The sequence below is a fragment of the Falco cherrug genome, chromosome 8 (assembly GCF_023634085.1).
Source record: "Falco cherrug isolate bFalChe1 chromosome 8, bFalChe1.pri, whole genome shotgun sequence".
Taxonomy (NCBI): Eukaryota; Metazoa; Chordata; class Aves; order Falconiformes; family Falconidae; genus Falco; species Falco cherrug.
The window spans coordinates 17,462,685-17,475,456 of record NC_073704.1 but is presented as its reverse complement, the minus strand read 5'-3'; positions in this window follow the sequence as shown (position 1 = coordinate 17,475,456).

Genomic DNA, 12,772 nt, shown 5'->3' with positions numbered 1-12,772 from the left:
GGAGAAATTTGCACCATAAGGATATAGACCCAACTTCTCCATCTCCATTTTCCTGTTATTACTGGAATCTCTTCTCTATGACTGAACGAGGCTTCTCCTGCACAGAGGATAGCAGAACTCTTGCAGTGGCTTCCAACGCTGTAAAGCAGAGCAACCTGAAAGTCGCTCTTGTTTGTACTCTGGCTGGAGCTATGCTAGTTTGGTATCAGGATGCTGTAATAGGTTTTTTGACTTTCCTTTTCCGTGTATACTCTGCTGAGTAGTTTGCCAGGACAGAACCTGAGATTATTAATTTCCTTTTGAGGTCATACCGACAGCTCAGAGTTGCAGTTAATTGCCTTTGCCATACAAACTGCCAGTAGGAAGGAATCACAGTACATTTTTGTATCAAGGATCCATTTGATTAAAACAGGCCTTAATATATGCTATTATTCTCCAGCAGCTATGCCAGATTTACTCAAATACGAATAAAAGTAAATAGGCTGAAAACATCCTGAGCTTTGGGCACTGTGCTGTGTGCTGAGACAACAGAGCCTTTGTTACAGGCAGAGCAGTGCTCACACAATAGAGTTACTGCTTCCAGCCTCAGTTGCTGAACTTCCAGAAAAAATCAGCCTTCAGAGAAAAACAAACCAACCACCCCCACACTTCTAGTAGAAACCAGTTCCTCACCATGACACTAGTCCCAGGTGCCACCAGGCGTGACAGTGGCCATGCTGTGCAGCACCTCATGGGTCTGCTGCGCCCCTTTGCTTTTGTTCCACTTGCTGCTGGGCACAGCCTCGCACCAGGCAGGCTGAAACCCCTCCACCTGGAGCAATTTACTCTGCTGCTTGCTTGTTATTTGCTTCCATGTCTCCATGCAACATATAAGACAATTGTTTTTACCTGTAACACAAAAAAGGATGTGAGTAGTTAAATTAGTATAACCTAGCACTATTCAGTGTAAGTGGCTAGAGATGTAACTGGCAGACCACTGCAATTCATAAATGGTATATACAGTAAATAAGTAAGTAACTTGTGGGATTAGTGTAGGCAGGCACTGTTGAATTATAAATAAAAATTGTAGACTTCTTTGTGTGTGGAGCTTTATGATCATAACAAGATGGTATCGTCGTATTCATGGGTAAGCAGCAGAGACATCTACTACTTTAAAGCCTTATGTATTTGTCATACAGCCCGATTCATGTTGGCAAAACAGTGGGAAAAGTCCCTTCTATCTCAATAAACAGTATCAGGAGGTTTGGGAAGTGGAAGTGACAGAAAAATACAAGCATTCACTGTACATTCAAAACATCACAGAAACAAAAAGATCTGCTCCAATACTACCTATGTGAACTACCATTCACTGGCTTCTGAAGGTAGCCACATTCACCTGCTATTAGTATAAAAATTTGAAATGTCCTTTTAAACATATAATTTTTAATCCTGAACTGAGGAGTGATTGTTTCTTCTGAAACAGTTAGCACAAAGCCTAAAATTGTGCTCTTAATAGAATCTGAAACTGAAGTCCTAAATAGCCCAAACCTGTGAGACTGCATTTACTGATTAGCAGAAGCTGAAAGCTTGGCACTCTGCATAGGCAGCACCTAGCAGGTTTTGAAGAATCTAAGTTTTATTATATTTGTACTTATCAAAGGGTACAAAAAACAATCTTTTATATAACTATCTCATGTTGGCAATAATTTTGATGTTCTTCAGTTAAATTATTAAAAAAGAAGATGAAAGTTTGTTGTGTAAAGGTCTTTGCATGAGCGACATCTGTAATGAGAGACAGCAATGTAAATCTTCAAGATTCTGAAGAAACTGTGTGTGTGTCTGTGTGTGTCTGTGTGTTTTCTGTTTTTTCTTCTTAGTGTTCAGGTAGAAACAATAAATGTTCTCTTCACTAAGATCTTCTTACTGTTCAGGTAGGAACAATAAAACATACCCTGATCTCATCGTATCTTTCCAAGATAGAGGCTGTTGGGTTGTATGTCCTGCAGCAAACTCTGCAGCGACTTTTATTACTTTGTTTAATTACTTCTTATTTTCTATAAAATACAGTCATGATAACTTGTCCTTTCCTTCCTACTGAGGAAATAAGCACTTTCTTATAAAAATAAAATAGAAACCTAAAAGTCTTCATTGCCTGAGTAGCTACCTGAGAAATGTTTAATGGGAAGCAAAGCTATCTGTCGTCAGTATCTTGCTGCCCAGGTTTCCTAAAGAACTAACATAGTTTCATCACAAATTTATTTCATCTTGTGAAGGAGAAATGGGTTATGGCTGACAGTAGACCCCAAACCTTCAAAACACGGGGGAATGGCTTCCTTTCTACACAGGAAATTGGTCCACAGGGTCTGGCCTGAGTCTCCTGTGCCACAACAAGGCTATGGCTCTCGATCCCATCTCTGTAGCTTCGGTCAGTAGGCACATGACAGCAGGATGGAGATGGGCATGTCTCAGGTCACATTTGTGGCTGCAGGGGAAGGAGATGAGAACCAATTTACCTGTCATATTAGGTGCTTGTGCTGTACCACTGAGCAGGTTTGGTGGGATGTCTACAGCATACTCTCTTGCCTGATGGCTCTATCTGATCAGGGATTACTGCTGTGCTGCTTGCTGAAGAAAAGCAACAACTGTACTTACCATAATAGTTATCACAGGAGGCGTAACAGCTCTGAAAAAAACATGACTCTGAAATGCTAACTATAGACATAACAGAGAGAGTGCTGATAGTCAGTGACATTTTGAGTGACTGCTACAAAGCACCTAATGTTCTGCTGGAACCATATTTGCAGCTTCGTGCTGCTTTCTTCTGCTTGCACCAAAAAAGAAAACTAGGGATTTTTCTAATGAGACTTGATTACTTACTCTCTCCCTGAAACTTGCTTACTCTTTGGCCATGGGTTTATTAGCATTAGCCTGTAGAAGAAGCTACATTCGATACCACCACCATTTTTACTTACATTAGATTTAAATTTTATTTCCAGCTTCAGAATGAACAGCAAAAACGAGATTAGACGGTAATGTATGTCAGTGATCAAGTGAGTGTCCTGTACTGTAGCTGTTACTTCGTGTGGGCTTAGGAAAGGGGAAGGCAAAGATGGCTTTACACTTTTTGTGTGCATTCTGATTCTAGATTCTAGTGCAGTTCTGACCAGGAGGTATTAATGAGCATGTTCTTGAGAAAAAACTTCTGTAGTTTTCTTTTGGGGGTCAGAAGGGGGATTATTTGGAAAGAGAATAAGTTGAAAGGAGTTTCCCAATATGTTTTCTGTACGTCTAAATAGCAAATCTTTCCATGATAACAAGAACTGGTCGGTTATGGATTTTAAATATATGCTCTGTATATGTTCCTCTTTGTACGGCTTGGATTTCTAACTTTGCAAACAGCAGCTGGCTTCCAGGGTATATACTAACACTAATCACAATCATTGTTAGCAACAGTGAATTGAAAGAGGGTAAGAAATATGAGCTATTTTTAGAGGCAATAAGCCAGAGCTCTTCACTCTCAGAGAAAAGCCATTTTTAGGAGTAAGTGGCTGAGCTGTTTAAAATTCATCACTGTGTTTGCTAGTCTATGGACAGCCTTAAAGACTCCTGACTTTGTAGTTTATTATGTTTATTAAGCATTTAGGAGCTTTAAATTGTAACCTTTGGTGTGAAAGACTGCTTATTTTATAGAAAATCAGTGTTAGTCAGTGTTCAGTTACTCAGTGTTCAGTGTTCACCCTGCATGTCAGAAATCCTGTTCAAGAAAGAGAGAATGTCATGGCTAAATACCCAACTATTTTACCAAAGAAAGGAAATACATCTCCAATGATAACTAAAAAGTAAAATACATTTTGGAATATGTGGAGGCAATTTCTCATTGCTTCATCAAAACTTGTATACAAATTTTATTTTAATGCATTTTGAAAGAGCAGTCTTGAATATAAGTAATTGTATTTATCCTTTACTAAATATTTCTGAAATTTTAGTCAGAATGGCCAGGATTTTCAAACATATCCAAAAACCCTAGGAGCCTAATCATGGGATGTGTTTATAATCCACATAGGTGTTTTAAAATCCCACTCACTGGTCCTTGTTTTGTTTTTGTTTTCCATAGTTCACAAGTAGTTTGTGATATCACTTTTCTGCACACATACATCAGAAGTCACAGGAAATTAGGCTGCAACACTGATCTTATTCATGGAGGTCACACACAAATAAGGTGTTAAAGTCATTCACGCCACCTTGAGAATAAGGTAATACTGAAATGGAATATGAAAAATACTATCTAATCCAAAGTGCTGATAATTTTCCAGTCTGAGGCAAGGCTTGAGTTTTTTGTTTTTACAGTATTTGGTGTTATACAACAAGTGAAATTTGAATGTAACTGCTGAGTACTAAATTAGGTACTTGGCACTTTATCTTCTAGTACATGAACATAATTTCAGAACAGCTCATACTGAGAGACAGGAAAAATAGGGCAGACGAACAAAATCACACAACAATTTTTACTTAATAAGGTAATACTGAAAAAACTTTCATAAAAACAAATATTGTTGAAGAATGTTATCATGCACTGAGTTACTATATGTAACAACATTTACAAACCATGAAAATTTATATGTCTAAATGTTAAAAAGAAAGGTAACAGTCCTTCCCTTACAAATTCATGGCAAAATTTACTTCAGCAAATGATCCTTTCTAAGGAAAAGATCACTCAATAATAACTCAATGTACTATGAATCGAACTTTTCAGTACTACAAACTATAATGAAACTTACCGGATGCGCATAGAACAAAGGAAAGGAATTTCAGGGAGCGCAGTCAGAGGCAGCTCAAGCACACATGTGCAACTCCACTTTTGGGGCACGGCAGGTAGAGAAAATATTTCTGTACTTACATTAAGTAAGAAATTTAAAATTAGTCATTTTGTGTACAAGCTGATTTCTTATACTGTAACAAATATGATGAGTACCTTATTGCTTCAATAGTATCTTTCTTGCAATGGTAATAAAGGTGTTTTAAATCTACTTCAATTTTCAGCATTAAGAGCCAAAGTTTAGTTCTTTCTTAATATTTAACTGGTTTAGCTTCCAAGAGGCAGGAGCTGGATGGACTCTTTCCTGCAGTGCAGCTGACTCGCAACTATCATGACAGCCTGTCTATACTTACCCATCAAATCTGGCCCGTTGATCTGTGTGGTTTGCAGAACCTTTTGCGGTGAGCTATTCAAGTTACTGTGTTTCTTGTCAAACTCTACAGAAAAGGAACAGCTAGTTGCACCATCATTTGTTTGCATCTTTCAGCAAAACTGTGGTGGTTCTATTCCTTTACAGGCTTTGCAAAATTTTGTTTTGAGCTGGAGGAGGAAGCAGAATTTGTACCTAATGAAATGGCCATCTGGAGCTAGCACTTTTCAAGTTCTGTGCTTCTTCAGTGGATGTATTGCTTGCTAACAGTTTGATACTATTACTGACTTTCATTGCTTATTTCAACATAGGCTCACATTTCAGGATTTTTGAAACGTTTGGTTTAACTGAATCAGTGGTATATTTGGAATGTCGACATACTTGGAACAACATAACAAATGCAGAGCTGTGAGATTGTTTTGCTTAAGTGTTTTGCAAGGACTCTGCAAGTTTCACAGGATTTTATGAAATAATTGGTTTTCATTCATTCTTCTCCTAAACCCTTTTTCATAACTGACTGTGACCATCTTTCAAACTTTAACCATAAGTAAAACGTGTATCCTCTAGCTCTAAGCAGTGACTGGAACAAGACTACTGTTTGCCTTTTTCTTCTAAAAAGAAGTATTTTGCTTATAATTTGCTGCCCTGTATTTATAAATGCCTGTATGATAAGAATCTGGAATAAAATTGAGGAAAAAACCTTACAGAAAGTTAGAATTCTCAGGACTAGCAAGAAACATTTGAGTTTTCAGTATCTTGACATTGCAGCAAATTGTCCTACTGAACCTCGCTGCTTAAAATTCATGAGCACGCTAAGTGCGTGTAGTTGGAAGCAGCATGCTTTTAAACCTTCTTTAAAATAAACAGGCCTCATCTGTTTTCATTGGCTTCTGTGCCATCTAGGCCATCTATTACTCCTCCACAGAAACATGTCCTTATGCCTGTCAGTTGTTGTCACCTGTGCTAGTGCCAACTCTTCTCCTATAGCTTCCTGAGCATCCTCACTAGCTCAAGTGAAGCCCTTTTCTGAACTCCACACTTGCTGGCCTGGTTAGTGCCTAGGGTTTACCACTTCAGTGTCATGCCGTAAGGGGACTAAGGAGCCTTCTCAGCTTTGCTTTCAGCTAACAGTAGGAACTTTGTTACGCATTTCTCTGTTTTGGTTTCCTCCCTGCTCTAAACATGTTTTGGGGTTAGCTCAGAATTCCCTCACTGCACCCATACTGCCTGTCTAACCATGCCTCTGTCACCTGGAAGATGTCACCTGTCTCTCCATCCTCCCACCTACCAGCAGGTTCTCCTTCATGGCTAGTCATCTCAGGCCAGAGTTTGATAAGCCCTAAGTTCATTTGCACCTGCCCCTTTCGCCACTGCCTTTTCACTGTGCATTTTAATTTGTGTGGCTACACAGTGAGCCACGCTGGAGAACTAAGATCAAAACCAGATTCTCTCCCTCCCTGCAAAGTTGGTTCAGCCAGCACTTCCACCAAAGGAAGTATTCATCAAACTCTGCCTTGAGTTAAAAAGTAAATCCTTCCTGTTAAGTCACACATGCCGTTCTCAGAGTACTCAGTCAGTATTTTGTGCATTTCCTCATATCAATCCTTGACTTCACTAGTGCTCTGTTTAAAACATTTTGCTGCTGTCCAACAAATGTGACTAGCCAGGGTTCTAAGTTGCTGCTGTGCCATTTTTCAAGTGTCTTCCACTTGAGTGCAACCAGCAAAGTTCAGGGGCCCTCCAGTTCTTGAAGGTGTGTCAACCTCTGGCAACATACGGCATGTTATACATATGCTGTGTTATTTAGTTACACAGAATTTTTTTGAGATCAGCCACAATCTGGAAGTTGCACAGAGATTCCCCAGGCAATTATCCATGACTTCTTCCTTTGTTCTTTTATATTTTCAACCCTGTGTAAGAAATTAAACCATTTTTGATAGAATGGGAAGAAAAGCCTTTTCATAATTCTTGTTCCTGTCCTGCTAAGCCTCATCAGTATAATTAGTGCTCATGTATTTGTAATTCAAAGTGACTACTCATGTATATGAAGTTGCTTGTTTCAGTAAAATATCTGCAGAATAGACATATTTTTTGCATTGGAGTGCAAATCTTGTAATCAGATCTGTGTAGGTAGCCACTACTGACAAGAAGCCCTATTCATTTCAAACATTTCTGTAGCTCTACTGGCAGGACTGTGGTTTGGACTTTATATCACTTATAACCATGTAATTATACGAATGATATAAAAGATTTCAAGTCAGATTTCTAATTACTGGAAGTCTTTTGGAATAGCACAATGACCTTTTAGCTGCATGAAAGACGAGTCAAACCAACCTGTCTTTGGATATCTCTGTTCTGTAAAGCAGACATTAGAGGCTAGAGCCAAGTTGCTCTCAACAAAGGCAGTTTACCTCCCAGAGCCAAAGTGGTACGGGATACATCCCAGATCATAACTGAAAGTCCACAGCAATTCTTTGTTCCTCACAGGGAGCAGGACACAGATAGCCGTTTTAAACATTTGCAGCAGCTCATCAGCAGCAAAGCAAAACAGAAAGCAAACAAAACCCTAAAGTCTTTCTGTTGTAGTTGGCAAATAAAACATTGCATTTGGGGTTAATCCAGATTATGCCTCAAAATTTTCACCCTTGAAGAGATTTCAAGTTTTTCTGTTCTGCATATTCATTAATATAATATTTTTATCAGTGGCTGCGACGCATTTTTTTTTCAATTACATTTTTAGGCTTCCCTGGCAGAATATGCCTTCAAAAGTAATTATTAAACTACTGTATTCTAAGTGCCGAGCCACTATACAGCCTTCTAAAAATCCAGTCTGTGTTTCTAATTTCAGGTTTAGATGGAAAAAGGAAAGATTTTTCTCTTTGCTTTGCAATAATCTCTTAAGAATTTCCACTTAACGAATCAAAAATAAATTTTCTTAAATGTTCTAAGTTTTTACTGTTTGTTGCATTATAAGGATTGTACTGTTAAAATATGATCACATTCTCATTTTTATTTATTATTGTATTAACAATAAACACCAACAATAATTAATTATATATATAGTAGTTAGGTATAACAAGGTTACATCCAATCATAAGGAAAGTAAACAACCTAATAAAAGCATATGATTATTTTCACATTATTAAATGAATAAATAAGCTCTGCCTATTGGTAAGGGAAACAGGTTGCATGCCACTATTTTCCAAACAATTATAATACAGGACTCATACTTCCTTTTTTTTCTTTTTTTTTTCTATTTACACATAACAAAACAGATCATACACTTCCTTGCCAATGCATTTCACATCTGTTTTACTGGGGAGGGAAATTATTTCTCAGTGAGTTTGAAAGCTTAGACATCTGTAAGATATTCCTGTGAAAATCAGCTTTATATTGTTCTAGAGGTTTTCAGTTCAGAAAAAGCAAGAGGCTGCAAAAATGTTAGCACAGGAGGAAAGGGAAATGGCAGTATGGTCACATCATTTATGAACTGCCTTATGTTGGCTCAACTTTCAATTTGGCGTTTCTTAAAAATAGCTGTTAATGACAGTACAGCCGAAGCATCATGTAGGTTTTGTGGGTTTGGGGTTTTGTTTGTTTGTTTGGTTGTGGGTTTTTTTTAAAGAAGAATAAAAAATTAGTAGTTTTGCACTGGGCAAGCTGCAGTGGTGGAACCTTGTGCACAGGAGAGAGGAAGGCATGCCAGTGCTCAGACCCCTGAAAAAAGCAGAGAAGGGATAATTCCTTCCTGTGCAGCACAGGAAGATACCACTTTCAATCTGGACCTCAATATGAGATGTATAATGACAATTGAGAGCCTGGCACTGATAATTAGGAAGGTAGAGGGACTGATTTATGAGGAAATGGCATTGATTAGAATTTGCATTTAGAGCACTTTCTCGCAGTGGATCACAACTGCTGTATTAGTGTTACCAGCATTTTCAAAAGCAAGTATTAATGGGCTGCTGTACTCCCATGGCCTCCGGTAGTCAGCAGATTTTCTGAGCAGGTGTTTAACAAAGCCAAAGCCTGCTGAACACCCTTGTGCTAAATACTCAGTGAGGAAGTGGTGGGGATATAGCTGAAGCAATAGACACATTACTTTTATTTGTGAAAACACTCAGACAGCCACTTCCCTTTGTTTCCAGCCAGGTGCCCCTGGTTTAAACAGCTCAAAGGCATAAATAAAGTGGCAGGAGTGAAGGGTCATTAGGCTTGTATAGACAGTACTGGTAATTCAGCAAACTGTGTACCTTGGAACCTCTAACAGAAAAACAAAACAAAACAAGCTCTCTGCCACTACTTTCCCCAAAACCTAAGCCAAAAAAATTAAATAAAGTTTGACTGAATATGAATGGCACAGCAATAGATGAAAGCATGCAGAAAGAAAGGAGGGAATTGCAATTCAAAGGGTAGTTGCATCAGCCACTGGCTGCAGAATCACATCCACCACTGAACATACCTGATGAAACCAGAAAGAACATTGTGGAGAGGGGAGGTGCAGTTATGTGATTAGATCTAAGATATATCCACACCCGCAAAATGGGGAGTGAAAGCCACAGAGAACTTTCCATGATTTGACAAAAAAACTATTGGGAAGACACAGTTACCTACAAAAAGGGATAAACTGTAGAAGGACCTAAAGAAGTTCCACAGACAGAGATGTGATCTGGGAGTCCTAATAGTGTGACCATAACACCGTGTACACTAATTAACCACCAGAACATTTAAAAAATATATAGTTAGGGAGCACTTAAGCTTCTGACAGATTTATGCTGCCTATGTCATGCTCCCGTGGTTTCTCCTACCCTTGCTCCCCCCGCGCCCCCACCCGTAAATACCTCCAGTTCCTCTCATGTTCCTACCCTTGTTATGCAGAGCTGTAGTAGAACTGTCAAGATTGGGGTGAGTGGGAATGAATGGGAGTGCCTGGAACAAAGGGCAGGAGAGGACATAGGGGCCCACGTGTTGATAGCACCCAGGTTAGCAGGTCATCAGGATCCCAGCAGCTCCCTGCGCAGCTCCTAAGCATACCCAAGTTTAGGAGACAAAGGAGAGTGAGTAAATGCCGATGACTCACAGAGATGGGACAGGACTGAGAGGCTGAGGACTGTCAGCTCCTAAAGGGCATATAAAAGGCATATCCGCATTCAGCATGTGGAGCTCATTGAGAAGAGTGGAGAAACCTCAGAAGACTCAGCGTGCTAATCAGCCCAGCTAACAGAAGCAAGGAAACAGTAATTGCTACAAAAATAGAGAGGGATTATAAAGCCTTTACATTGTTTTCCACAGCTTATTCTGTGGAATAAGTCATTTGCATTAGTGGAAATGAAGGCATTGCAAAGCACTATGAAGTAACCTTGGAGAAATAGAGCTCAGCCTCAGCACACACATAGTTCTTTGCAGTGTGATGGGTCTTTATGCCTTGACATAGGACCAGGGCCAGCTGTAAGTGACTAAGGCATCAGCACATATATCAGAAGATTTAGCACATACAGATATTGTGCGTTGCTATTGCTGCTAAATATACATTGCTTTTATTTTGAAACAGATTCATATAGGTCATTGCTCCAGTGAAATACATACTTCAGTAATAATTTTCAAATCTCTCAGGTTCTCATCATTTAACCATTGTTAATTATTTAGCAATTATGCTGATGAAAGGTTAAAAATGATCGCAGAGGCATTTCTTCAGCCAGGGGAAGGAGAAATGGTTTAAAATTAAATCCTTGCATTTGGTGCTTAATAGTAATGACATGCTATTTTTATATTGTTTGAAGTAACAGATGATTACTTAAAAACTTTGACATTGAAAAATGGGCTAGAAAAGTATGGTGATCTAAATTAAAGACAAGCATTCTCTACTGTAAGATTAGTACATAGTAGAGGCCTTTGCAGAAATACAGCTTTACAAATTAGTATCTTGATGACTACTGCAAACCACAGTGTGAGGTTTATATGTCAGGGTCCAAACGTAAAGTAGGCAGAGACTACAGGTAGAGTGTTAAGAGAAACTTTGCCTTTCTAAGAAAGAACAGGGTATATTTTCACGTATTACTAATACAGCAAGTCATGCATATTTAAATGAAAAATAAAAGTAAGCTAAGCCAATAGTGGCTGCAGTGTCTTTATAAAATCATACCTGAACTACCAGTAACTTATGTTAAGTTGCAATTTTTTTTCTCCTATGTTATGAAATTTAGCATAGTTTAAAGAACTTAACTACCCCATCTGAATGTCACATCAGCCATTTCAGACTGCAAAAATGAAAATGCAATCTAGTTAATTTCTCCTACAAGCAATAGCTGGTATCCAGGGTATACACACGAGGCTGTATTTCATGCTTTCTTCCCCTCTTTAAAGGGAAGTTGGAACAAATGAGCCAAGCTTTATTCCTTGAAATGAGTAAGCCCAGACCATTTCAGAGCAAGAAAGCATCTCAAAGCCATCAGGGGTCCCTGTGAAGAATATCCTGCCAAACACCCACACTTAAGATTGAGGAAGGCATATTATAAGCGCCTTTACCAATTGCATCCCTGACCCCACAGGGAGGGAGGCGGGAGGAATGCAGCCTGCTTACACAAATTGACCTCAGGTTGCCAATCACTTGGTGTCTTTCTGGTGCCTCATTCTAGACATTATAAAATCTTCACTGAAAGATGAGCCACTCTTTTGAGGATGGCAGAGGCATTTAACATAATCCGGGATGCTGTAAACAGCTGTGAGGCAACTGATGACTGTATATTTGTTAGAAATACCTAGAGCACATACTCAGGCTGCAATAAGAAGAGAGGTATTGGCACATGTAATTTAAATAAGAACAAATTTGAAGATTTGGTGGTGCCCTGCAGTACATGGAACTTCTCACACTTTTCTGAGTATTTATTAGGGCTTAATATCCAAATGTTAAATGCAAAGTATTTCAGGAAATCCCATATTTATGAAAATGGGGGAATGTGACCCTTCTGTCAGGCTTTCACTGACAGCAAAAAGAGCTACGGTCAAACTTCAGGAGTTTCTAATAAACACCAGCTTAAACGCATGTCCTGAAATTTGGAAACATAAAACCGGGCTAATTATTCCTGCTTGTAAATGACAGATGAACTTCAAATATTAGAACAGTATTTCACTGAAGGGGGGAGGAGGAAGCGGTAACAGAGAAATAGAGTAGTATATAATACATAACCACTCCTTTCCAGAAGTGCAAGTATATAATATATAGTCCTTCTCTTTCATCTCTTGTGCTGGGTCCTGCGGCTGTTTTTCTCATCCTATAGTAACACCTCAGTCTTGCAGGTTACGGCTGTCAGGCTGGGGGAATGTGTTGCCTATGCTGCTGAGGAGCAAGGGCTTCAGCTCCTGAAGCTCCACGGGTCCAAAGCTGATCATTTGCTGTCTCTGATGGTGCCTCCAGCCACTTGCCTCAGCTGCCCCATTGCTCCAAAGGGCCTTAGCAACTCCAAGCTCATGTGGGTAATCACTGCAGCTCTGCTAACAGTGCCTGCTCCTCAGTGCCCTGTGGTCTCCAGCAAGAGTACAAGAGTGTCTGTAACACAGAGGACTGCACAGGCATCTTTGCTACCCAAAGGAGACTTATTCAATAGACT